General features: G+C 43.0%; 1 long non-coding RNA gene across 1 annotated transcript; it reads left to right on the top strand.

Moving 5' to 3' along the window:
- Window positions 1-15,761: 15,761 nt before the first annotated feature.
- Window positions 15,762-20,340, top strand: LOC114487401 (uncharacterized). Its single transcript, XR_003682461.2, has 4 exons — window positions 15,762-16,154; window positions 16,600-16,671; window positions 19,136-19,256; window positions 20,172-20,340. It is a non-coding gene; the product is annotated as an uncharacterized lncRNA (long non-coding RNA).
- Window positions 20,341-27,666: the final 7,326 nt, after the last annotated feature.

Here is a 27,666-nt window from a genome sequence, read left to right as displayed (position 1 = left end):
ATATGGGAAAAGAATCTGAAAAAGAATGGATATATGTATAACTAAATCACTTTGCTGTACACCTGAAACTAACACAGCGTTGTAAATAAATTAAACTCCAATATAAAATAAAAATTAAATTACAGTTTTTAAAAATAAAAAAAAATAAATTCGGGACATGTCTTTTAGGTCTGTCAATGTCCTTTTTCCTATACCAGGTTGACTCTTGGTAGCTAATGGTGATAATAAAGCTATTTTTATTTATGAAAAAGGAAAGATATGTCAATATTTATGTTTAGATTTTTTTCCTAGTTATTACTACCTTGAAGGGGAGATTCTAATTATTACTACCTTGAAGGGTACAAAATATGGAAAACGTTTTTGTCTTATCTGTCTTATCTTCCTGAATTTGGGATTTTAGGATTATTATTGGCCATCTAATGTGTTTATGTTTATCACAGTGAAAAGCAGTTAACCTTTTGGGTATTTAATAAAAACCCATGTGTATTTTAGGAAAACTACCCAAAGTGTCGAATATTGGTAGCACTATATTGACATATAAAAGATAACCTGTTATTTTTAGGCATTCCTGGAATTGTGAAACTTAGATAGCATATTTATTTTTAAAACGTGTTTATTTAGTGCTTTATATGCATTATAAACCTAATGAAAACTCTGGAACGACTGTGTAAGAACTGGCATTTTAATCTCCATTTTATTTTATTTTTATTTTTAAAAATAAATTTATTTATTTACTTATTTATATTTTGGCTGCGTTGGGTTTTCATTGCTGCGCACGGGCTTTCTCTAGTTGCAGCGAGTCGGGGCTTCTCTTCGCGGCGGAGCACGGGCTCTGGGCACGCGGGCTTCAGTAGTTGTGGCACGTGGGCTCAGTAGTTGTGACTCGTGGGCTCTAGAGTGTAGGCTCAGTAGTTGTGGTGCACGGGCTTAGTTGCTCCGCGACATGTGGGATCTTCCCGGACCAGGGCTCGAACCTGTGTCCCCTGAATTGGCAGGCGGATTCTTAACCCCTGCGCCAACAGGGAAGTCCTATCTCCGCTCTAGAGTGTAGGTTCAGTAGTTGTGGTGCACGGGCTTAGTTGCTCCGCGACATGTGGGATCTTCCCGGACCAGGGCTCGAACCTGTGTCCCCTGAATTGGCAGGCGGATTCTTAACCCCTGCGCCAACAGGGAAGTCCTATCTCCATTTTAAAGATGATGAAACCAAGGCCTAAGTTGGTGTGACCAGGGCCACCCAGCTCATTCGTGGCCACATCAGTCAGGGTCCCGGCAGGAGGAAAAGGACACACTCTAACTGGATCTTTTCAGCAGAATTCAATAAAGGAACTCTTTACAAAAGTGGGGAAAATGCAAGGGACATTGTGGAGCTTTGGGGAGCTACCTGGGCCTGTGAAAGAGAGAGGAGGGCGCAGTCACCAGAACCTGGAGAGAGACACCTTCAGGGGGAAGAGACGGCAGCCTGCGGCGACCTAGGAAGGAGTCGGGGCAACTAACAACCAACCTCTCTCTCCTCCTAGAGATCCCCGTTGGCCTTACTTAGGCCAGAAGACAACGGAGCCTGTTGATGTCTATACAGGTCAGTCTCCCGGGGCACAGGGCAGGGCAGAGTCCAGGAGGGCGTGGCTCTAGGGTGGGTTAAGCAAGCAGAAGATACCCAGCACAGAGATGAATCATGGTTAAGCCTCAGACTTTCTGTCGCCGATTTCTTCCTATGCTCTTTCCATAACACCGTGGCTTAGACACACTGGGTCTTAGCAGAGAATTGCAGAGACGATCCCTCCAGAGACCACCCTTAGGGCCACAGCATCCCTCAGCGTTAAACTTTAAGCTAGCTTCCTAAAAACTTTACTGTGCGTATTAGCCTCTACATGAGGACAAACAATCCAGTGGGAACTGCAAATCAGACAGTCAGGAAGCTGGTGTGCAGGCCAGGCCAAGATGGCGGCACGGCTGGCAGGTGGAGAAAGCCTACGCTGAAGTCATCACTGGTTCTTGGCCATCACGTCTTGACAGAGATGCCCCAGAGCCTTTAATGCAGCTACAGTGGGCATTAGCTACAAGGCTGGCAAAGTTTCAATAAGAAAAGAGTCTACTATCTTTTGCATCTGGCAATTAAAATATCTTGAAAGAAAGATTTCATCTCACAGCATTGTCTATAACAATATAATTTGCACTTGGTGACTCTGGCTTTATTTTTATGTAATGCCCCTGGCATGAAACTCCAAGTTTTATGAAAAGAAATTATCTTGGGGCATTGGAGCATTCTGCTTTGGGTGAGTTCTTTATTCACCTTTATCCTGGGTCTGATGGTGGCAAAAGTCATAAAAGAACTTAATGACAGTGACCTCTTCCAAACCCAGGAGCTATGAGAGCAGTGTAATGAGAAATGCAACACCCAGTGTTCTCATAGAACACAAACTCACCCACAAGTCACGGAGAAAGAATTCTTAGCTCCTGTCCTAGCAGAATTGTTTCCAGAGAGATGAAGTTATGGTTACATGTAGCGCTATGGTCTGAGTAATCATGTTCCCCAAAGAAGTGTAACTGCTAGAGCCTATCGTGACTTTGCTCTGAGTTCAATAAAGCCAAGTCACTCCTCCCACCTCTCACCCAAATAAGATCCTATGCTCTTGCATTGCCCCCCCAGGACTGAGGAATGTTTTTCCCAGTTCCACTATTAAGCAGTTTCCCTAGTACCATTGGAATCAACCAAAGAGGCACAAAGGTAAACCCATGGATTCTCATGGCAATGGCCTTGGCACAGTGGTCTCCTGGCCGTTTCTGCCTCAGGGCTTTTGCACTTGCTGATCCCTCTTTTTGGACTACTCTTACCCCAGATTTCTTCATGGGGTGAGAATATACACAGAAGTGGAATTGCTGTATCAAATTATAATTCTATATTTAATTTTTTGAGGAGTTGCCCTACTGTTTTCCACAGTGGCTGCATAATTTTACATTTTCACCAGCCCACCTAACCTACTTTTACTTATATATCTTGTGTAGTGTCCCTACTCTTTTCTTTTTTTTTTTAATATTTATTTACTTTTATTTAAGCTGTGCTGGGTCTTTGTTGCGGCATGAAGCATCTTTAGTTGCAGCATCCGTACTTCTGAGTTGTGGAGCGCGCACTCTTAGTTGCGGCACGCGGGATCTAGTTCCCCGACCAGGGATGGAACCCGGGCCCTTACCCACTGGACCACCAGGCAAGTCCCTGTAGTGTCCCTACTCTTACTTGAATGTAAATTTCACAAGGGGAGAGATTTGCTTCCCAAGTGCCTAGAACCATGCTTGGCACCTGGTAGTGGGTGATCAGCCAGTATTTGTTTAATGAATGCAACTGTTTCGGTGCCTCTGACCTCATTTGCATCATCCTGAACCCCTTAATGCCAGCTTCATGCCGTTGGAGCCGTTCTCAGGCCACCTCCTCAGAGGCTCCCCGCCTCCTCCACGCATGCCTTTTGCAACACTTCTTCCTTTCTGCTTTGTATTCTATTTATTGGTGAACTTGCCCCATCTCTCCCTCTGAATGCTAAGCTCCTCAATGTTGGAGCACTCTTTGTTTATTGTCATTCTTCTGCCATCTCTCTGGCCCAGGGAATCTATGCTCAACCCACAGTCGTTAGAGGTATGTTCTGAATACCTGAGCGACACTGGGGTCTGGGCTTGGGCACTCCAGAGCTCTCTAAAAACCAGTCCCCCCAACCCCAAGAATCGCAGGCTATGTGGCCTCTGCACACGCCTCTGAGCCTGGCCCTCCTGGGTCTGATGAGGGCATTAGACCAATGACTTCTTGGGCTCCTCTTAGATATTAGGTGTGCTGTGGAGCCACCTCTTTGACAGAAAGAGCATGGTCCTCATCGTTGAGAGCCCACAGTCCGATATGAATAAAATAAATATGTCAGAAGAGGTTAAGGACTCAAAGGAAGCCTGTGCCCAGAGCTGTCCTTGCCTGGATGGACGGTGGACCCAGCCTCCCCCTCCCCCAGTCATACTCCCCGCTTGCTGGGGCTTCAGAGCACAAAGCACCAGGAAACTCAAGGGGAATGCAGGCACTTCCCATTCTGGTGGAGAGAAAAAAAAAAAAAATCTTTACAGCTCACGTGATTTCATTGGTTATTTTAAACTGTTTATTTTTTCTGTCCCATCCTCAGGGAATAAACATTTGCAGGCAAAACTTGGACTTTGGCGTCTTCCTCCCTTTGCTTAGCTATTTGTGTATAAATATGACTTGAGTAAAATCTCGAAAGGACTGCCAATCCTGCCTACCCCGCTCCCATTCCCTCTTATTTCGTAAGAAAGACTTAATGAGTTTGTGCCCAAGAGTGGAATGTTTCAATGACACTTAGAGCCCTCCCCGTACTTAAAAAAAACTCGTTTCAAATGCATAAACAATGCACTAACAATAGTTACAGATTATTAAACAAATCACTCATAGTGCAACAACCCTGACAAAATGCTTTTTATTTTTACCGATTACCTTCCAGGTTTACCCTTCTGAGTACATAGTTTACACCGTGGTAATCAGACCGTATAATACCACCTTGCATGCTACATTTTCCTTTTAACATCTGTAAACAAATACACATTTCAACAAATGTATTATTCTTTTTGTTTGTTTGTTTGTTTTTTGCAGTACGCGGGCCTCTCACTGCTGTGGCCTCTCCCGTTGCGGAGCACAGGCTCCAGACGCTCAGGCCCAGCGGCCATGGCTCACGGGCCCAGCCGCTCCGCGGCATGTGGGATCTTCCCGGACCGGGGCACGAACCCGTGTCCCCTGCATCGGCAGGCGGCCTCTCAACCACTGCGCCACCAGGGAAGCCCTGTATTATTCTTAAATATTACCATTTGGTAAATCCAGGTCAGATCTGTCACTGACTGATTGCCGAGTGAGTGGGTACTGGGCTGTATAGGATACAGAAAGATAGAAATTGTCCCTACCCTCAAGGAGTTTACAGTCTCACGGAGAGATAAGACATGCATACAGGAAACAATCTCGGACGGTCGGTAGTTACGTGGAAAGGTGTGTGCGCAGTACAGATGACAATGCGCTCATGGTAAGCAGAGGGAAGGGAGGGGAGGGTTCAGATAAGGATGAATGCTCGCAGGGGCTGAGTACAGGGGACATACGGTTAGTTTGGGAACCACTGGAGCAATTAGCCCCACGGGTACGGAAGGAGACTTTGTTGGGGAATGGTAGGACCAAAAGACACGAAGATGCTGAGAATGAGAAAGAGAGTTGGAGTTTCCCGAAAGGGGGACAGAATGCAAAGTCGATGTGACTGGGATGCCGGAGAGGGATACGGGACAATCCGTGTTGTCGCCTCAGTGGTCTAGCGGGGGTGCAGGTGCTTGCTGCTGCAGTTGTTTTGTTTTTGAGATAAATGGCATCTATCTATCTAGATGTAGCCAGTAGATCTGGGGAGATTTAAAGTACCGGGGAGCAGGAGGTGGAAGGAAAGCAGGCCCTGGGCCTTGGGGAGGGATGGCACGCCAGGGCTCACGAGGAAACACACAGGTCAAAGCAGGACCTCTCTCCTCTGGTTTATTGCTCTGTTCCTGCCTAGAGCAGTGCCTGGCACCGAGGGAGTCCTTATAAGTACAGTATTTGTTGAATGAGAGCCGAATCAAGTCTAGTTTTGCCAAATTTCTGTACAAAGTCCAGCAAATCTCAATTCCTCCTCCAGGCCTCAGCGTCAGCTCGCTATGATGGAGTTATTTTTCCAAGCGCTCCTCGTGGCCCTTTTGGGCCGGGTCAGGCCGGGAAGCCGCATGAGCCTCACTAATCCTGAGCCCTGCTGAGGCCTGTAACGGTTGGCACTGGGGGACAATGACTCAAGATCCCAGTTAGTCATCCTGGCAGCTGCTTCCTGCCTCCCTTCCCTCGTTGCCTTCTGTTTGGGCCTTTCTTGGGTGGGAAGAGGATATTGCCCAGACTCATCAGTTATTACCACTGGAAGGCAGCTTACCCAGCGGCGCGTGCGCCCCTGTCATCGGACAGATGAACTGAGTCAGGCCCAGAAGGGAGTGGGGCTGATCCAAACCCAGGGCTGTCTGGGATCGGCTCACAGGCCAGCCTCATCCACGCAAAAATGTAACAGATATCACTGAGCATGCGCTACGTGTCAGGCGCTGCTTCGGTGCTGGAGATACAGCCGCGAGCAAACAGACAGAACTGCGGAGGTGGGGAGAGCAATCATCAACCAGATTACCAAGGTGGACGGTGAGAGGAGCCAGGGCAAAAGCAAGGGGGTGGGGAATGGGGCTCGCAACTGTAGGGAGGTGGTCAAGGAAGGCCTCGGCAAGAAAATGACATCAGAGCAAAGCACTGAAGAGGAAGCAGGAGGGGGCTGTCTGGGTGAAGAGCAATGCAAAGGCCCTGTGGTAGGAGTGGGCCTGGCATGTTCCAGGAACAGTGAAGAGTGATGTGAGGGGAGAGTAAGAGGAAATGAGGCCTAAGGGGTAACGGGGGCAGGGTGCATGCGGTCTCAGAGTCCCCATGTGAGGCCTTTGGCTTTTATTCTCCCCACTCACTGCCCATTGTCTAATTCATGACCCACCCTTTTCCTGTTGACTCTCAAGGGCGCTGAGATGTCAGTGGGCAGAGAGGAGAATGGGGCAGCCAATAGGGCTCTTGAAAGCACATGGCAGTGGCGTGGGTAGCTGCCCGGGCCACCTGTGCTGAGGCCGCCTCCGCGCTCCCGCTCCAGAAGTCTTTCAAGCCGACAGGACAGAGTGGCATCCCATTTCAGGATAAGGAGAAAGAGCACAGATGCAAAGCCAAGCCAAACCAACTGAGTATGTAGAATCTTTAAAATATCAGAGAAGGGTGGGACTTCCCTGGTGGTCCAGTGGTTGAGACTCTGAGCTCCCAATGCAGGGGGGCCCGGGTTCGATCCCTGGTCAGGGAACTAGATCCCTCATGCTGCAACTAAGAGCCCACATGCTGCAAGTAAAGATCCCGCATGCAGCAGCTGAGACCCAGTGCAGCCAAATAAATAAATAAATGTTAAAAATAAATAAATAAATAAATAAAATGTCGGAGGGCAATGAGTTCCTAGGTGAAGCCAGTGCAAAGGGCTGAGTCAGACTCCAGCAGCGCCCATGCCTTGGCTGAGTGGAGAATAGAACAAGTATTGATGTAGACGTGCCTGGCAAACACTGATGCCCGATGGCAACCATTTTATTAGCTCGGGCTTCTAATCTCTAGTGTCCCATGGTTCCTGCCAGTGCTCCATGCCCACATGAATGAGGCTCCTGCTCCAACTGGTTTGCCAGGGACCAGGGTGGATGCCAGGACCCGGGTGGGCAGCTGAGGCAGTTGGTTGATTAGCACAGTAGGTTTGGAGCAAACTCCTGCCTGCCAGGGATCCCACCGCCCAGAAGAAGCTGTTACACACCCCAGGGCAGAGCCAGGTGGGCAGATCTGTTTCCCTGAGCATCTCACTCCCTCCTGGTGACCAGGTCCTCTGCTCTGTGATGACCTGAGAAAGATCTGGGTAGAGCTGGAATCAAGGGTCAGAGCCCTGTAGAGTTCAGTCAAGCTGGTCTTGAACCCTGGCTCTAATTCTCATCTATGTTCCCCACCCCTCCCCCAGGAGGCTCCTGTTCAAGAGTCAAGGCCAACTCAATTCCACAATTTTTTTTCTTTTCCAGCTGCCAGGCATTTTATCTGAGGCAGGGAATATTAAGATTGATAAGGCATGAACCTTCCCTTCAGAGATTTGAATCTACTGTGTATGTGTGGAGTACACACATGTGTGTATATGCACATTAACTCACACATGCTTGTGGGAGGCTGCCTGAGATATTAGTAGGAAGAATCCTGAACTTGAGTGAGTTGGCTTTGTCCCAAGTCCCTGGGGGCCTTTGGGTGTACCACTTGTCTTCTTTTTTTTTTTTTTTGTAAGATGTTGGGGGTAGGAGTTTATTTATTTATTTATTTTTGCTGTGTTGGGTCTTCGTTTCTGCGCGAGGGCTTTCTCTAGTTGTGGCAAGCGGGGGCCACCCTTCATCGCGGTGCGCGGGCCTCTCACTATCGCGGCCTCTCTTGTTGCGGAGCACAGGCTCCAGACACGCAGGCTCCGTAGTTGTGGCTCACGGGCCCAGTTGCTCCGCGGCATGTGGGATCTTCCCAGACCAGGACTCGAACCCGTGTCCCCTGCATTGGCAGGCAGATTCTCAACCACTGCGCCACCAGGGAAGCCCCCACTTGTCTTGTTGAAGTCTTGGATTCCATTGCTGTTCAGCAGGGATAATAATGAAGCTTGCCCTGTCTGCATTAGCGGGCTTGTTGGGAGGACCAGAGGGGCAATGCTCATAAGTGGGAAAGTACTCAACACACACACAGGATTTTGTACTCATGAACGTTCATGCCGTGTATGTGAACACAGAAATGCACAGTTATCTGCATGAGCCAAAAAGAATAGGCTAAAATCAAAGAAGGGGCACCAACGGTAGCAGGAGAAGAAACCTGAGAAAGATGCAGGATGTCATTCCAAATGCATCTCCATATGTGGGCATATTGGTTGATGTAGGGCTGTGTGTTGCCCAAACCCTTGAAGGCCCAGCCCTCCAGAGTCCCCCTAGCTCTCTGGCAGAGCAAGAATGTCCCTCCTCAGTCTGAGGAGGCTGCATCCTCCCCAGGTCGAGGCCATCATTATCGTCAGCTACAGGCATTATTGAGCACATACTAAGGGTGAGGCGTTGAGGCTACGAGGAGAACTAACATTTAGGAAGTACCCAGTACCAGATGCACAACACCATGCAAACATTTTGCAATCATTATCTCACTTCATTGTTCACCATAGCTCTGCAAGATAGGTACTGCTATCTTCATGTTATGGAAGAATAATAATAAATACTATTATTAAATGCTTACAAAGTGTTTAACACGTATTAATGCACTTAATCCCCACGAGAGCCTTGTGAGGTAAGTACTATTATTATTTATCCCCACTTTTTGGAGGAGGAAACTGAGACGAACTGAGGTTAAGTAACTTTTCCAAGGTCACACAACTGGCATGTGGTTGTGCCCAACTGCCTTTTCTTGCTCAGATTACTCCCTTGCCTTTCCTAATCTCTGTGCTGTATCACAGGGAACTACATTTCCCAGGCTCCCTTGCTCTCCAGTTTCCGGGTTGATTCAGCCAATGGCAAGCACTAATGGAAGCTTGGAGAAAGGGAGGAGGAGAGAAGCCAGAGTATTTTTCCCTATCCCTCTCTCTGCTTCCTGCGGTGTCTCTGGCAACAGCTGTGTCTCCCGTGGCTCCTGTATCTGCTCCACAGGCCCTTGCTCCATGGTCCCACCTCCCGTCAGGCAACCTTATGGGGTTCTAGATTCCATCACATGGCTCCCACTCTACGCTTTAGCAATAGTACCTCCTCCTCCTGTTGCACCCCCAGTAGAGTAGCTTCCAATTTTTGCATTAAGCTACTTAGTCCTTCCATATCATGTCACCAATTCCCTGTATTAAATCCCCTCTGCTTAAAAGACCTAGAAGACTTTCCATTTGCCTGGGTGGACCTTGCTGATATCCAGAAAAAATGATTGTAGAGTCCACAGTCTTAATCTTTTCAGATGAGAAAACTGACTCAGACTTACTTCAGGTTGTAAAACCAATGAACTATAAAAAAAAAAAGAGCCAAGGAAAGTTGGGAAAAGAAAGAAAATAAGAGGCTGTCCTTTTAGATATACCTTGAAACTATAGTAATAAAAACAATGTGTGCAGACATAGAATCAGTGGAACAAAACATTGGGACAGAATACAATCCAGAAACAGCTATGGGAAAAAAAGAATATTTTACTTGTTAAAAGAGACATTTCAAATAAATGAGGAAATGCTGCTGGAGGGATTAATTCACCCATAAATTTGAGAAAAGACCCCCAAATAAATTCCAGATGGATTGAGGAGCTAAACCATATGAAAGTACTAGAAATAAATAGAGGAGAACTTTTTATTTTTTTAATCTTGAGATTAGGAAAGCTCTTCCCAAACAAGACTGAAAATACAAAAACCATAAAAGGATAAAGATGACAGGCTTACAATTTATATAACAGTTTAAAATATAAAATTTTGGTGTGGAAAAGAACTCAAGGCTTTAAATAAGTTCTTGCCTAACTGGCTTTGCTTGGAATCTCCGAAATGCTCTGAAAATGGGAAGGGAAGCTGGGACTCGATTTCTTGGGTGCTCTTCCTGTTCTTGAATGGGAGGAATTGTACATTTCTCTCTAGCACTTCATCCAGCTCGAGACACAAGGAGCCACCTCACAAAGGTGGGGGAGATCCTGCCTGCTCCCTCATGGGCAACTTTCTTTGAGTCCTTAAACTGCAAAAAAAGAGATAAGCTCAAGCCAAAGGTATTTGGAAAGTGGAGATGAAGAGGGCAGAAATTCTGTACTCTTTTTAAAGAAAGTTATCCACGTGGCCTACTTATTTGCTCATGAGTGGGAGAGGGTTAGGGGGACAGAACAGAGAAGGTTCTGAATAACTGATTAGCGGGCATCCAAAGCAGATGGGCGAGGAGACATCACCTAGAGCAGGAGGACAGCTAAACGGAGCACTTAATTCTTAATTAGTTTATATTAAAAAGTGTGATGCTTTTCTTCGTACAGAAAACTTTATTTATTTTCTTCCTGTGGTGTAAACTGGGTCTCTAAATGGTTTAAATTATTTTGTTTCTAGTTTATCATTTTCCACATTATTTTTTTCTGAATTAGAGTTTTTCTTTATATTATTTAAATACATACAGCAACAAGTAAAATAAGTTCAAATATTAGAAGTTTCTGGTTCAACTGTTAATTGGACATTTTACCCTGACTCAGAACACTGGACTTTTTGTCCAAATGTGATTTGTCCTAAGGTGTGTTACCCTCGTGGGATTTATTGAATGAAAGCATTCGAATAATAAGGTTTGTTTTTGTTGGAAAAAATTGAAAAAGAATATGGTAGATCTGCCCAAAGAATATCCATGATGCTTTTACAAAAAAAAAAAAGCAAGTTCTAGGACATAGGTATAGATGTGTTCTCTTCTTTGTAAAAAATAGAAAAACAAAAAGAAACTTACATGTGACATATGTATATATGTCTATGAAAGGGTCTGAAAGGACGCTGCCCACAGTAGGTACCACCTGGGGAGTAGAGAATGAAGAGGGCAAGGAGAAGAGGTTTACCTTTTACCTTACGCATTTCTGTATTCTTTTTTCTTCTAGAAGCATATGCTACTATGTAATTTTTTATTCCAACGAAAAAAATGTAAACAAGGCTAATGAGACACAGAGTCAGGATTTAAATCCAGGCTGCCTTCTGACCCCAGGCTCACCTGGTCTTGGAGAAGATGGCACACACACCTGCCAAGAAGAGTCCACAGTTGCTGAGTGAGGACTGTTGAGAACAGCATCTCAGGAGTCTGGTTGTGGGAGTGACCACCGAGCCATGGGGCAGGTGGAAAAGGAGGAGAGGACCTTCTGGGCAAGGAGAGGATGAGGGGAAAGAGCAACAAAGTCCTTAAGACAGAGTGGGGATGCTTGGGACAACTGCTGGGCTGGAGGGCTCGGGCAGCCGAGTCCTAGGGGTGAGTGGCGAGGTGGGCGAGGGACTGAGACTTGATCCGGCGCTCGGAGGAGAATGATCTGGATGGAAGTTCCCACAGTGTGGTTTGGGGACCCCTAGGGGACCTCAAGTCCCTTCCAGGGGCTCTGTGAGCTCAAAACTACTGTCACAACAATACTAAAATATGATTTACCTCCCTTACTCTCATGCTGTCATGACTGTGCAGTGGAGCTTTCCACAGGCTGCATGATGTGTGATGGTGTCATCACTCTGATGTTAACATGTGATAGGGTATTTTTTAATGAATTAATAAATACTTTAAAAATTTCCCAGATTTAATTTTAATACAGTAAATATTGATAGATATAACCCACATAAACAAAACTCTTTGGGGTCCTCAGTAATTTTTAAGAGTGTAAAGGGGTCCTGACCTCCCCAAACTTTGAGTACCACTCACCCAGAGAGAGTAGTGGCGGTAGGAAGGAAGAGGAAGGGGCTGTGGCAGGAGCTTCTAGCTCCAGAGATTTCCAGGCAAAGTGTTTAAGTGGATGCCTGTTTTCTTCTTGCTGCTTACAGTAAAACGCAAGAGGAGGGAGATAAACTGCGGGAGGGACTGTTAAACAAAAAGGAGCCAGGACTTGATGGCTTTACAAATTCTCAGCCTCTCCAGAGGTAAAAGGTGCTAAAATTAAGAAATGGCTTCTGAGGAAAGTTTAAGTCCAAGGGGCTGTTCCAACAGAGGTCTAGAGATGGAGCAAAAGATGTGACTGTAAGTCTTCTGTTAAGACCGCGGAAAGAACTAGGATAGTACCTCAGAATACCATTCAGACACACAAAGAGCTTTTTGAAACATGTATGCTTCACAGATTCTCTCAAACAGCAGAGACTCTGGAAAGCTTAAGGGCATCATTGTTCCTTTGCTGTCTCAGCAGGAGGCCAAGGAGAAGGACTTATCCTGCAGAGATTTGTGGGCGCAGCTTTTGTCTAATGGAGAGAACCCCAGTGAGAATCACAGGAGACTCACAAAGTTTTTGTGAGAATGATATCAGTGAAAACACTGCCAACTTAGACCGAAAGGGACAGGAGATTGTACAAACTGAAAAAAGGCCATTGGACCCCAAAATTCTACTGGCAGAAAAAGGCTAAGAAACTACTCAGCTGCAAACCCATGGGCTACCCTTCATGAAAAGAAAGGCTCAGAGAACAGAACCAAGAACTCAGAGGGCATAGCCAAGAACCACAGAGACTTATTCCTTGTCCTTGAAACCTAGTTAAGTAAGTTCCACCATTGGCCTGCCGGATTTTGGAATTGCTATGACCCTTCGTGTGACTACTTTGTGGCTCCCGTTTTCCCCATTTTTGAAGATACATGTCTACGGTGTTGATCCTATGCCTGTTCCACTAGTGTGTATATTCGTGCTGAGGTAGATATCGTGTCTAGTTTCACAGGTGCACAGATTGAGAGGAAGTACATTCAAGGAACTATACCTGGAGCCTGATCCACACCTGGTCCTCATTTAAATGATGACATTTTGGATTTTGAACTGTTGCTGTAATGGGATGTGACTTTTGAGGACCTTCTGAGGGAGTGAATGTATTTTATACATGAGAGGGGATGTGAGTCATCGGGTTCAGAGGGCAGACTGTGGTAGGCAGCTTCTAAGAAGGTTCTCAAAGACCCTGACCTTCTGGTTTTCATGCTCTGTGTAACCTTTCCCCTTGAGTGGACCTAGTGCCTTTTTTTTGTTTGTTTGCTTTTTTGTTTTGTTTGAAAATTTTTTTTTTCTTTTCTTATTTATTATCATTTTTTAAAATTTATATTTATTTATTTATTTATTGTTGGCTGTGTTGGGTCTTTATTGCTGTGTGCGGGCTTTCCCTAGTTCCGGCGAGCGGGGGCTATTCTTCATTGCCGCGCGCGGACTTCTCATTGCGGTGGCTTCTCTGGTTGCGGAGCACGGGCTCTAGGCGCGCGCGTGCTTCAGTAATTGTGGCTCTTGGGCTCTAGCGCGCAGGCTCAGTAGCTGTGGCGCGCGGGCTTCGTTGCTCCGCGGCATGTGGGATCTTCCCGGACCAGGGCTCGAACCCGTGTCTCCTGCATTGGCAGGCGGATTCTTAACCACTGTGCCACCAGGGAAGTCCTATTATTATTTTAAAAAAATTTATTTTTGGCCGCGTTGGGCCTTCGTTGCTGCCCACGGGCTTTTCTCTAGCTGCGGCGAGCAGGGGCTACTCTTCGTTGCAGTGCGCGGGCTTCTCATTGCAGTGGCTTCTCTTGTTGTGGAGCACGGGCTCTAGGCGTGTGGGCTTCAGTAGTTGTGGCACGCAGGCTTCAGTAGTTGTGGCTCATGGGCTCTAGCGCGCAGGCTCAGTAGTTGTGGCGCACGGGCTTCGTTGCTCCGCGGCACGTGGGATCTTCCCGGACCGGGGCACGAACCCGCGTCCCCCGCATCGGCAGGCGGACTCTCAACCACTGCGCCACCAGGGAAGCCCTCCTTCCTTTTTAAGGCTGAATAATATTCCTTTGTATGTAGAGACCACATCTCGTTTACCCATTCATCCACTGATGGACCCTTAAGTTGCATCCAGTTTTTGGCTGCTGTGAATAATGCTGCTGTGAACATGGATGTACGAATATCTCTTTCAATCTGTGCTTTCAGTTCTTTCGGGTATTTACCTAGAAATGTTTGCTGTTTTAAGCCACTAAATTTTGGGGTAATTTCTTACATAGCAATAGATAACTAATAGAGGAGCAGATTTGAGAGGTATCACAAACAGAAACTTTTTTCCCCAACATTTAATTAGGAAAATGTATTTATTATGAAAATTTTCCAATGTACAGAAAAGTTGAAAGAACTTTTCAATGAACATGCATATATCACCACCTAGGTTAAACTGTTACTAGTTTGCTGTATTTTCTTTATAAATTAGGTTAAATCATGCAATTGCTGTTTTCATAGGTTAAAAATGATATAATATTGGCAAATGTCATATTGTTCAATCTTATATTGTTCTATATTTTCCTGAACCATTTGAAAACGTGTTGCAGACTTCATGATATTTCACCTCTCAGTACTTAAGCATCTCCTAAAAATCAGTATATTCTCCCCCATAAATAAACACCATTATTGGGACTTCGTGGTGGTGCAGTGGTTAAGAATCCGCCTGCCGATTTAGGGGACTGGTGTTCGAGCCCTGGTCTGGGAAGGTCCCACATGCCGCAGAGCAGCTAAGCCCGTGCGCCACAACTACCGAGCCTGCGCTCTAGAGCCCATGAGCCACAACTACTGAAGCCCACCCACCTAGAGCCTGTGCTCCGCAACAAGAGAAGCCACCACAATAAGAACCCTGCGCACCGCAGCGAAGGGTAGCCCCCGCTCGCCGCAACTAGAGAAAGCCCGTGCGCAGCAATGAAGACCCAACGCAGCCAAAAATAAATAAATAAATAATAATTTAAAAAATAAACACCATTATCACATCAAAGAAAGTTAACCTAGTATCACTTAAGAAAATTCCTTAATAAAATTTAATATATATATATTCCATATTCAGATTTCTCTAGTGGTTCCTAAGATGTATTCTGTAGCTGAATTTTGGAACCAGAAAATACAGTTCATATATTACATTTGGTTATTATGTCCCTTTGGTCTCACACATGTTAGTTCTAAAAGGATTCTCAGCCCTCTGTCCATGGTCTTCAGGGGATCTCTGAGAGTCCTGAGAGTTAATACTCAATTGTGTCTGTGTGTGTGCACACATGCCTGTGTATGTCAGTGGATAGATTAGGTTTTCTAAGTGATGGTACACCAAAGGTTGAGAAATTGTGATGTACAAGCGGCAGATGATTGACTTGAAGAGGAAGAAAAGCCAAACACCATGACTGAGCAGCAGTACACCAGGAGGCTGGTTTGGGGAGGAATGACATGGCTTTAGACAAATAACAATCTCTTTGTTCATCTCTAATTTGTGAATAATAATATTGGTCCATCTACCTCAATAGGAGGTGCATGTGAAAACACTCTGCACCTCAGAAATGGCTCAGAGATCATCAAAAGCTATGCAATGTTAGTTACTAAAACTACAGAGAATTCGAGTTATCTGAAACCTTTGCACCCTGACCTCTACCCATGTTGTGGTGAGGAGAGAATGTGTGCCGCCTGAGGCTGGTGTTTTGCAGTTCCCCGCCTAGGCATGCTCTGGGTGACAGATCCGGGAGAGGGTCTGGGCTCTCTCTTGATTGGGGTAATACCTGCCGGTTCATGCATCAGTTGCTCTTGCATTTTCTGGCTGAGGGTTTGCCTGGCAGCTTGGCGAGACTCCTGCCTAGAAATAGATGGAGTGGGAATGGGACAGGACTTGTTACTTAACTCCCAGTGGAGCCCTTTCTCAGAGACTTAACGTGCCTCTCTCACCATAGGTAGCTTGTACAAGTTGCTTCGATACCCTTTCTATGGGTAAAGATAATCTTATTTTTCTATGCTTCTTCCAGAGGCCTTGGACTATTGAATATTTTTAAGGGAATTTGTGCCCAGACCAAGCTGGATGTGGGGAAGGGGCTGGAATCAGGACCCAGGCTTCCTTGGCCAACTATTTCAAGCAAATAAGGTAAAAATGAGGAATGCCAGGTAGCCCATGAAAACTGAAGCCTTAGCCCAATAAAGGTTGCAGTTGAGGAGAAAGAGCTATAAAACCATAATGATCTCTATTTTAATGAAAACACCCTCTTTTTTTTTTTTTTTTTTTTTTTTTTTTTTGCGGTATATCCCACCCTCTTTATTGATAATAAGCTTAGGAAGATTTAGCTGGGAAAGTTCCTAACAATACTTCCTCCAAGTTCTATGCCAGCCTTTGTTCTCAAATGCCAGATGTGAGTTTCTCTGTGTAAGATCTTTATGAAACACGGCCATTCTCCTACTGTTCACCTCTGAATTCTGTGTTCTGTTCTCAAAATGGTTAAGATTTTTTTAGACGGTGTTAATTAATCTTTCAATAGATTTCTGTTTAACTGCTAGAAACTTGACCAAGCTATGTGATCCTTATAAATCCTTAGACGATTTGAGAGCCAGTAAGAAGATGAAGTCTAACAGGTGTGGTTTTGGATTAGCTGCTGACCTAATAGTTGGTAAGCTATTTAACATCTCTAAGCCTTGGTGTCCTCACTTGTAAAAGGGGGACTCAAAATCGATTCAGCAAACACATTTTGAATGTTGACCACGTGTCAGGCACTGTTCTAGGCACCAGGGATCCAAGGGGAAACATGGCAGACATGCTCCCTGCTCTCCTTGACCTTATCACGGGATGTGGATACTGAACAAAAGATTATATAATTAAGTAGTTCATTCCAATGGCGATAATAGCAACTACCTCAGCAGATGTTGTGAGGATTAAAAGTGTAAGGCAGGCCTTTCTCACCTTCTGAGGTGGCCCACACTCTGACTGTGGAGTGTGTTTCTCTCAAAATAAATCCACTTCTTACCTATAAAAATAAATAAATAAATAAATAAAAAATAATAGAGTAAGGCAAACTCAAGACTGGTGTCATAATACTAGTTATTAGTTTTGCTAACAGTCCTAATTAGTGTAAATACGTGTTGGGTCCACTCGGGCACTGGATCAAGCAGGCCTCACATTGGGTCAGTCAGTGCTCCCCTAGACCATCTCTCCTCCTGGACTCCTGTTCCACTCTCTCTTCCCCTTTCCCTCTGGGAGTCAACGAGGCCCAGTTGGAGGTGAGGTCCCCTTAGCTTCTTCCTCTGTACTGTTGCACCAATCCTCCAAACAAGTACCCAAGCCATTTTCCAATTAAAGCCATTTTCCTTTCAAGGGTTTCAAAAATACACAATTTTGGAAGCCACAAAACTTCTTGATGTCAGTTTTCCATGAACTCTCTTGTATGGAAACCCGAGTTCCATAATGCCCTGTGCTTTCACACTCTGTGCATGTGAATTATTCAAATCCCTGGAGAGAGAGTCACTGATAAAAAATGGGGCGGGGGGAGCATATTTTACTCCTCTCTCCACTCTTAAAACCCTCCAAAGAATGAAGAAGAGAAACAACTCCATCTTTTAAAAGATGAAAAAAAGAGAAATCAATCAATCACTCCATCTTTTATTATGAATAACAAAATAACCAAAGAATGTACTTAACATATATGTACAATTTAACTAATAACAGTAAAATGAACACATGTACCTACTAATTACCTTTAAAACTCCAATTTAACTAGTACCTTAGAAGGCCCTGTCTGGACTATCCCAGTCACACCCCTTTTTCTCCTTCCAGGCTGTATTGATTATGCTGAATTTTGACTTAATCATTCCCTTCTTTTTCTTTAGAGGTTTACTCTTCTTTTTTTTTTTCACATTAGTTAAAATTTTATTACAATCACATTTTGAAATTACATATTACATATATGTCTATAAACTTATATAAATACATGCATATGGATTCATACATATGCAAATATACCAATATACAGACATTGTCATCCCTAACGATCCTCCATGTGAACGTAAAAGAGAACACAAGTGACTTATGCATTGATTTATTCAGCAAACTTTTATTGCATACTTGATTATATCCTAACTATGTGGCACAATTTAAAACAAGAGTACAAATAAATTTCACGCCCATAGATTTATTCTTGTAAGTTTTATCAAACATTTGGTTATTCTGTGATAGTTGGAACTAAATGTTCTAACTAGGATACCAATGAATTTCAGCCATAATTATTTTATTGTTTTAATATCACTCCCCAGGATGTGGGGTAGGATAAGACAGTGTGTTATATAACGTTATGGAAATGGAATTATGTAATTAATTATAAGTATAGTTGGAGGATTTAGATAAAGTCATAAATCATCATAACAAAATAAGTGGGGTACCTCTGAGCCAGAGCAGCTTCACAAGAAAGGATGGAAGGACAAAGCAGATACAATCAGGGCAAAGAAAGCAGCAGCAAAAACAGCTTTTGAGGTCTAATAAGTGCATACTTGGAGTCTGCTTTCACTGTTGCCAGCAGCTGGCATGTATGGGATGCTTGCATACTCCCACCCTCCTGCTGTGTACCTGTGTACCTGCGTACACAGGTACGCCCACCCTCACCTGCACCCTGACACTTTCCCTCATAGGCAAATTGATCATTTCCAGATCGAAAAGAAAGGATTGTAAATACCTCACCCTAAAGGTGGATTTAGACCACATCTTTTGCACTTTGCAATCCAAGTAATATCTTAGAACAGTTTTTCTAAAACATTTTCCATAGAAGACTTTTTCCTTGGGATATATATAGTTGTTAGATGAAACTTGACCATTCCAAGGACAATTATAATTGGGAGACAAGGTTAATGAAGGTTAAACAATCTTGTTAAAAGCTATCTGATTTCTGGAAACCTTTAATATGTCACTGTATATTACTAATTTCCAAGAGGGAAGTATAATTTGCATAGTTTCTCAAACATATTTGAACAAAATATCCTTTTTTCACAGAATGTATCAAAAGACTAATATTATGAGGCACATATATTTTAAATTATATTAGAGAGTCCTAAAACAAGGGTACAAATACAGTTCTTTTATTTCTATAGGTTCCATATTATACGGTATCAAAGTGTAAATGTAATACCACAGCCCTACTACCAGCTATGACATCTTTGGGTAACTGACCCTAGTGTGTGTTATTTCCTCCACGAATACGTGAGCTGAAAGGTAAGCCATGGCGCCAGTATCTCTGGACCTCTTTTAAAAATTCTTAACATTGAAGGACTTGATATTTATATTTTATCTAAAATTATAGTAATAATCATATAGCTATTTAGATATAGTTATTCCTATCAATCCTTCAGATCTTTACGTGAGTGTAAAAGAGAACAAGAGTGATTTATGCATTCATTTATTCAACAAGCTTTGATGCATTCTTACTAATATCAAGACTTTGTGCCATAGTTTGTGGAGCCTCTGCCTTTAGAAAGTTAATAAGTTTTCAGAATAAATTATACCACTACATAAATAACTAAAAATATAGGAAATTAGTCATAGGCCTTATTTTTAAACAAACACACAAAAATAGGATTTTGGAGGAGGAGAGAGGTTTACTCTCTTTTATCTCTCTTTTTTCCTTTTTTTTTTTTGGCCATGCCACGTGGCACACAGGATCTCAGTTCCCTGACCAAGGGTGAACCGATGCCCCCTGCAGTGGAAGCGCAGAGTCTTAACCACTGGGCCACCAGCGAAGTCCCTGTCTTTATTTTTTTAAATTGAAGTATAGTTGTTTTACAATATTATATAAGTTACTGGTGTACAATATGGTGATTCACAATTTTTAAAGGTTATACTTCACTTATAGTTATTATAAAATATTGACTATATTCCCTATGTGGTACGATATATCCTTGTAACTTATTTTATACATAATAGTTTGTACCTCTTAGAGTTTTACTTTTCATGTATATTTCCCATACAATGTATTTTAATTTGGGGGAGTTTTTGCATTTTATTGAAATCACAGAGTATATATTCTTCTGTGACTTACTTTTTTTCACTCAAGTATATGTTTCTGAGACCCATCTATGTTGCTGTGCACACCTACAGTTCACTCATTTTTATTGATAAATTGTGTTCCAGGGCTTCCCTGTGGCCCATGTGCCACAACTACTGAAGCCCACGCACCTAGAGCCTGTGCTCTGCAACAACTGCAATGAGAAGCCTGCGCACTGCAACGAAGAGTAGCCCCCGCTCGCTGCAACTAGAGAAAGCCTGTGCACAGCAACAAAGACCCAATACAGCCAAAAATAAAAATAAATAAATAAATAAATAAATAAATTTATCTTTTAAAAAAATCGTGTTCCATTGTATGAATATGTGGCACTGTATCTACCCATTCTCCTGCTAGTGGTCATTTGTATGTTTCCAGCTTTTTGTTATTACAGACAGTGCTAAACATTCTTCTACCTGTCTCCAGCTTCAATGACACAAGGAAGCCGTATACTTCCAAATAAAGCCAAGGGCACTGTTCTGGAAAGCTCATCTTAAACTTTCTTTTTTTAGTGGTTTGAGAGACGGCAGTTTTTTATAAATAAATAAATAAATTAATTAATTTTTGGCTGCGTTGCATCTTAGTTGCAAGGAAGAGTGCAAGGAAGAGATTCTAAGGAGACAGAAGGAGATGCAAAGCAGGCTGGCCTAGTTTCGAAAGAAAGGAAGAAGAAAAAAAAAACAGCAACATCACAGGGATAACTATCATATTAGGAGCAATAAAAACTGGAATAAATAGAACTGAAATGGTTTTCTGAATGAATACAATTGAGAACACAAATAAAAACAAAATGAAACAGAGAAAAGCCTTGTAAAAATATTTAGAGGAAAGATTATTAAAATGGAAGACATGTACAAAGAAGTCAAATATAGATACAAAGGTTAAAATTAAAAAGACACACATTCCTAAGGTAGAAAACACAATAAACAGAATAGAAAAGATATTCACAGATGTTATAGAAGAAAAATTTCCTGAAATAAAGATTGGAATCTACAGATTAAAAGGACAGACCATATCCTAGGAAAAAACTGAGTCAGATGGATCATAACAAGGATTGCTCGTTTTTCCTCCAGTATTCATTCTCCCTTCTTCCATAATTGTAGAATGGTCATCGAGAATGAAGACTATATTTCCCAGTATTCCTTGCAGTTAGATCGGGTCATATGACCAAGTTCTGTCCAATGGGATGTGAGCAAAAGATTAATATTTGCACTTCTGGGTATATCCTTAAGGGAAAGGATATTCCCTTATCTCTTTTTCCCTTTCTGTTGGCTAGAATATTCATCTTGGTGTATGTGGACAAGGACAACACCCTAGGAATGGTAGAGCACCAAAACAGAAAGAGCCTGAATTCCTGGCAGTTTCTTTAAAGCATTGCTGCTGTATCAGTTTATATCATTAAATGAGTAAATTTATATCATTAAATGAGAAACAAGTACAGTCTCTCTTAAAGCCACTGTTATTTTGGGTTTCTGTCTGAATTTATATCCTAAATAATATACTGATTACGGTATATATTGATGAAGTTGCTGAATTTCAGAGATAAAGTATCTTAAGAGTGTCCAAGTAGAAGAAGCAAGTCATGTACAAAGAGTAAGATCAGTATCCTTAGGCTTCCCCCAAAGCAATACTCAAAGTCAGGAGACAAAGGAGCAATGTCTCGAAAGATGTGAGGGAAAGAATGACACAATAATTTTTACCCAATTTGCCCTTTAAGTATAAAGACACAGGCCCTTTGAAGCATGCAAGAATCCATGAGACCGATATGAAAAAAAGACTACTTGATGACAAAATGAAGGGTTGACTCCAAAAATAGAAATGGAAAAGTCATGGTAAAAGAACAATAATAAGGACCAGATCCACTTAAATACAGAACCAATCAGACAGCTTTGGGAATTGTGGTAAAAGGATGGGATGTAAATATGATTAATCTTTCCTATGTGAAAATGACACAACCAAAAAAATTAAAAGGAGGAGGCAAGGGGAGAGGAAATGGGAGAAAATATGTGTGTTGATTTCCTCATGTGGTCTTGGCTGGAAGTCAATCGATATTGTCTAAAATTGAAACGTTGTTTTTAAAAATGACTCAAAAATCTTAATGTTGTCCTTTTTTAAGAAAAAGGACTATTTTTAGGAAGCTGTATATCTTGGTGTCAAGAAATATTTTCTGAAGTTCAAGAATTCCTTCAAGTTTTTTCTCCTGATAAACATCATGCTTTGTTTAAAAGAAAAATGTGATCCCAGTTTTTGTAATGCTATTGTGGGTATTTCCATTCTCCGTAAAACTATTTCTGTTTCTCATCTACACACAAAAAAACAAACACACACTTTCTTTCATTCTCATTCTTATCCGTATGTTTGTATACAGAAACATCTGGAAGGATGGTCCCTAACTGTCAGTAGCAAATTGTCTCTGAGTGATGGAATTGGGATCAAATATTTTTTTGTTTTTTTACTTTTCTTCTTGCAAGTTTTGCATGCTTCAAATTTGTATAATACAGTAAAAGTTCAATAATCAAGCATAGATCAGACTTAGAAAATGTCAGTTATTAGATCTTCTGGATTATGAGGTTTTCTGGGTGTCAGTCTGTTGCTATTCCAAGGTATCATTTCACAAATATATTTGTAACATACTTCATTAATCTGTTCTTTGCCTTAAGCATATCATTATTTAAGTAACCCATATACTAAAATAGTACATTCTAGTTCAATTATAAATATAATTGGCTATTAATGGCTGAATGGAATTCAACTGGATGAATTTGCTTGGCAAATTCTCTATGGTAAGACAAGAAGGTCATTTCTAATTTTTTGCTAATATAAACAGTTTGCTTACATCCTAAATTATTTCTTTGAGATAGATTTCTAGAAGAATCAGTGGGTCAAGGTGTTTTATGTTTATTGCCAAGTTGCCGTCCAGAAAGGCCTAGCTAGTTCCCACCTACAGTTCCGAAAGAAAGTTTTCCTTCCCCACACGCTCACTATCACAGAAAGTTATTCCAGGCCAGATGAACTTTGAACTTTCCTCTCAGGTGCCTGGAGGAAACGTCCGCACTAACTAAAGATGTAGATTATTATATATGCCCCTAGAGACTGGCTGCCGGGGGGTGGGCGGGTGGGCATTGGACCTTCTAAAGAACCCTCGGTGCAGCCCAGCGTCCAGGTGACTACCCTGTAATGGACAGGTCTAACCCTGATTCCCATGTTTGTTTGCCATTCATCAATGATTTTCTCTAGACTCCGCTTCTCAAAGTTGCCTCCTCATGGTGCATGTTTGTTCCTTACCCCACACTGTATTTAAATTGCTCGGTTAATTTGTACCCCTCCCTGCAAGACATGAGTTCCATGAGGGCAGGAAGTCTTGCCCACCTGTGAATTCCCAGCGCAGAGAAGAGTACCAGGCATGTGGTAGCACCTTGTTTTTTAAGGAAAGTAGAAGAGACTGAGAATCAGAAGCTCCTGAGGGGTTAACTAGACACCTGAGACTCCTCTGGTTGTCTCTGCTTTTTCCTTCATTCTCCACATCCAACCTGAGATAAGCCAACTTTGGTCTCTCTAAACCATTCCCTCCTTCCCATCCCCATGTGCTCTCCTGCCTAGTTCAGGCCCTTAATGCGGATCACTTGAACAATTAGCTTGCCCCTTAGTCGGTCACTTTGCTTCCCATGTCCCCCTCCACCCCACTTTTGGTTCATTATTTCTCTCATTCCATTGTTCTTTTTTGAACATAGGATCTGATCCCGTGATATCCCTGCTTATAAACCTCCAGGGCTTCCTATTCTCTCCAGAATGACCAACCTTCATTCTATGGAGTTTTGGGGACCTGTTTTCACCTTATTTTGGCCTTATCTTCTGTCAGAACTCTGACAACCCTATTTTAAAGACATACAAGAAGAATCAAAATTACCCCCCAGAGAATCCATCTGTTTTAATGTTTCTCTTTGTGCATGCTCCTTCCTGCACACGGAATGCTTTCTCTTTGCTCTGTATTTCTATTCTGTTTAAGGGCCAGCTCAATTGTTACCTTCTCTATGAATCTTCCCTGTCTCTCTAGACAGAGCTCATTGCTACCTCATTTCTCTTCCCACATTTCTTTGTTTACATCTTTAGAAAATGTTTTTTTTCTAATGGTATAATATTCAGTTGATTATTAGGGTCTTCCCCAAATCTGTGAGTTCCTTAAGGACAAGCACTGCATCGTCTTCATCTTTAGTTCTTTGGGCCGGAAGTACCTTCCACATAATGAGTGTTTGTAGCAGAAATTGCAAGGTGCCCACCTCAGCATTCCTTCACGATCCAGCTGAACACTTTCCCATATTCCTTTGTAGCTGGGTGTGTTCATGTCATTAAGTTCAGCACATTAAAATGTAAGTGGAAGTATTATATGAAGTTTCCTGGAAGTCTCCTTAAAATAGAAAGGAAATACCCTTCTTGTCATCTTTACTTCTACCTGGAATGTGGTAGCTGTAGCTTGAACAGCCATATTGAACAATAAGGGATCTTGGGCCCTTGATGACCAGAAAGGTGCCAGACTAACCCTGGTTTCCCAACTTCAGACTTCCTTTACCCTCAAAAAAAAAAAAAATACTGTTATTAGCTTTTTTTCTGTTATATGCAGCCAAATATAATCCAGAATGATGCAGTAGTGAATAAATATTTTTTGAATATGGAGTAACTCCAAAATTATATGATTTCTATTTCATCCCAATAAACTTGGAACAAAATTTAGCACTGCATTACATCAATTTATCATCACAGGTCCTTTGTATTTCTGATGTATCTGTGGGGAGGAAGGTGATCGCTGCGTCTTACTCTTCCGCCATCTTGAAGCTCCTCCCATCATCACAGGTCCTTTGAAACAGTCATTTCTCTGACCTTTTTACTTGAGTTTTGGTCTGTAGTTTTTAATTGTCTTTGCCTATGTTTTATTAATTTTGTAAAGTTGATTCCAATTTGTCTAAGATGTAGGTGAGATAAAACTTATAAATAAATCAACTTGCAATTTGAAGTGTGGACAATTCAAGCTGAAAGTCCAAGATGGGGGAGCAGGGGAATTCCCTGGCGGTCCAGTGGTTAGGAGTCCTCGCTTTCACTGCCGTGGCCTGGGTTCAATCCCTGGTTGGGGAACTAAGATCCCGCTAGGCATGTGGAGCCACCAAAACAGAACAAACAAACAAAAAACAAGATCAGGGAGCAGTAGAATCACACCTAAATACAAGAAACTCAAAGTTCCTTTCTCCCCCAGCCCCTCCCCCAGGAATTTCCTGACAGGTTCCCTCCATTCAGGGTTTCCCAACATCTTTCACTGTGATACAATATAGACTAGGGCACACACCCCCAAAGGAAATTTAGTTTTGGTAAATGCGTGACAGATACTGGTAGGAAGGCTGAGTAGGGGAGAGAGGAGGTGAAGGAAGTTGACTGTTTGTTTGTTTGTTTTTAATATTTATTCATTTATTTAGGCTGCTCCGAGTCTTAGTTGTGGCACACGGGATCTTTATTGTGGCACACGAGATCTTTTAGTTGCGGCATGCGGGCTTCTTAGTTGCGGCATGCATGCGGGATCTAGTTCCCCGACCAGAGATCGAGCCCGGGCCCCTTGCATTGGGAGCTGGGAGTCTTACCCACTGGACCACCAGGGAAGTCCCTAAAGTTGGCTGTTAAAAGGTGTACAGAATCAAAGAAGAGGAGCTTGTTATAGGAATGGAGAGCTTGAGGCCCAATGATGGGAAGTGACTAGCCAGAGGTCACATGGCTAACAGTTTAGCTATGATTTTTTCAGTTTTAATCAGTAGAAGAGAAGTCTGACAACCTTAAGCAAAAGTAGAGAATTCAATAGAATTGATTGGTGTTGCTCTTGGAACCCATGAAAGGGTTCTAGGCACTGTATATTGACTTCTCACTATGGAGGGTGAGAACTGACTGCCACCCTTCCCCCCTTCCCCCTAACCTCTCAATCATCCCAATAGAATAGGTTCCCTTTACTGCACAATTCTATTATCCCCAGAGTTACTAAATGTCTTGTTTTTCATTTGCTTGGTTTTCAGTGTAGTTATTGCTAATTCAACCCCAAACTCCCGACTCCTACCAGAGTGGTATAAATCTCCCAGTGTGTTCATATGTAATGGGTGTTCCATCAGTTTCATCCTCTTGAAGAAATTTCTCCTAGTGCCTTTGATTTGATCCAGTCTGTATGGGCTGGCTGCTCTTTCAGCCTGCTGTATAGGATGGTCTTGGGGCCTCACTTGGCCATCATCCTGGGGACGTCTTGATTGCACACATATTTAAGAGTGGGGCACAGAAAAGCTAACTGGAAGCCTCATGTGCATAATCGTGGGGACAGGTCAACTGGCGACTTCACTGTAGAGTGATCTGGTGAGGCCAATTCATTGGGAAACCTCTGACAGTACCCATAGGTCTTTCTTGGCTTGGTCAGATTTCCCAGAAAAGTTTCTCCCAGTCTCTTGCCCAGAGGGAATAAGTCTGACTGCCAGCTCTCGTTGCAAAACTGGGGAGAGGGGCTTCCCTGGCGGTCCAGTGGTTAACACTCTGCGCTTCCACTGCAGGGGACGTGGGTTCTCTCCTGGTCAGGGAACTAAGATCCCACATGCCGCATGGCCAGGCCAAAAGAAAAATGGTGGAAGAGAGATGGTCTCCTCATTTAGTATGTAGAATGTCCCTCCTTAAACCTCCTGTCTCCCATATGACTCCTATGCCCTCAACGGTGACTGAGGTCTCCCAGTCCAGAAAACCTGTTTTACCCTTTCCTAGTGGAAGTCTTAGTATCTTCTGCTGTGGTAGGAGGAGGGACGGGAACTCACTAAGGACTGTTGGGGGAAGGTTGGTGGTCTGATTACTTCTTAAATAGACATTTAATCAGTCCTCCCGTTTTTTTGTTTGTTTGTTTTTTAAAAATAAACAAATAAATATATTTATTTACTTATTATTTTTGGCTGTGTTGGGTCTTCGTTTCTGTGCGAGAGCTTTCTCCAGTTGCGGCGAGCAGGAGCCACTCTTCATCGCGGAGTCCTCCCGTTTTTAAGACCACTTTTAAGACCACCTTACTTTGAGTGAGTGGTACCTGGTGCCTCCAATCTCAGGCTTTTGGGGGATTGTCTCTTGGTTTTTCCCACAGCCAGTTTGGGACTCAGCTTTCTCAGGTCTTCTGATTCAGTTATCATTCAACCATCTGCTCTCCAGCTTCCAAAATTCTGTTGCTATGTCTCCTCTCAGGTTCCCTGTGTCCTTGTTCCTTTATACGTTTTTTACAAATTCTTCCACTGCCATTTTAGTGGATTTCAGGAGGGAAATATTAATTGATTTCTGCCGACTTTTGGTTTTAAATTTATGTAAAGAAATACATTTGATTCTCTCACACCTTAGCTCAAAAACCCTGGGGAAGTGAGCATCAGTCAGGTGCCCCTTCTAGACCAACTAATTTTGCCAAGGAGAGCAGAGCACCACGATTGGTCTGGGAATAGACCCTTGTCCCAACCAGGACCAATAATGTGGCAGGAGGCGGAGTCATGTTTTACTAACATGGCAACTCCTGTAGTCATGGAGATGGGCAAGGGCAGTCCCTAA

Source organism: Physeter macrocephalus, chromosome 12, assembly GCF_002837175.3.
Source record: "Physeter macrocephalus isolate SW-GA chromosome 12, ASM283717v5, whole genome shotgun sequence".
NCBI classification, from domain to species: domain Eukaryota; kingdom Metazoa; phylum Chordata; class Mammalia; order Artiodactyla; family Physeteridae; genus Physeter; species Physeter macrocephalus.
Note: the sequence above shows the minus strand (reverse complement) of the source record. Positions and strands in the feature narration are given on the sequence as shown.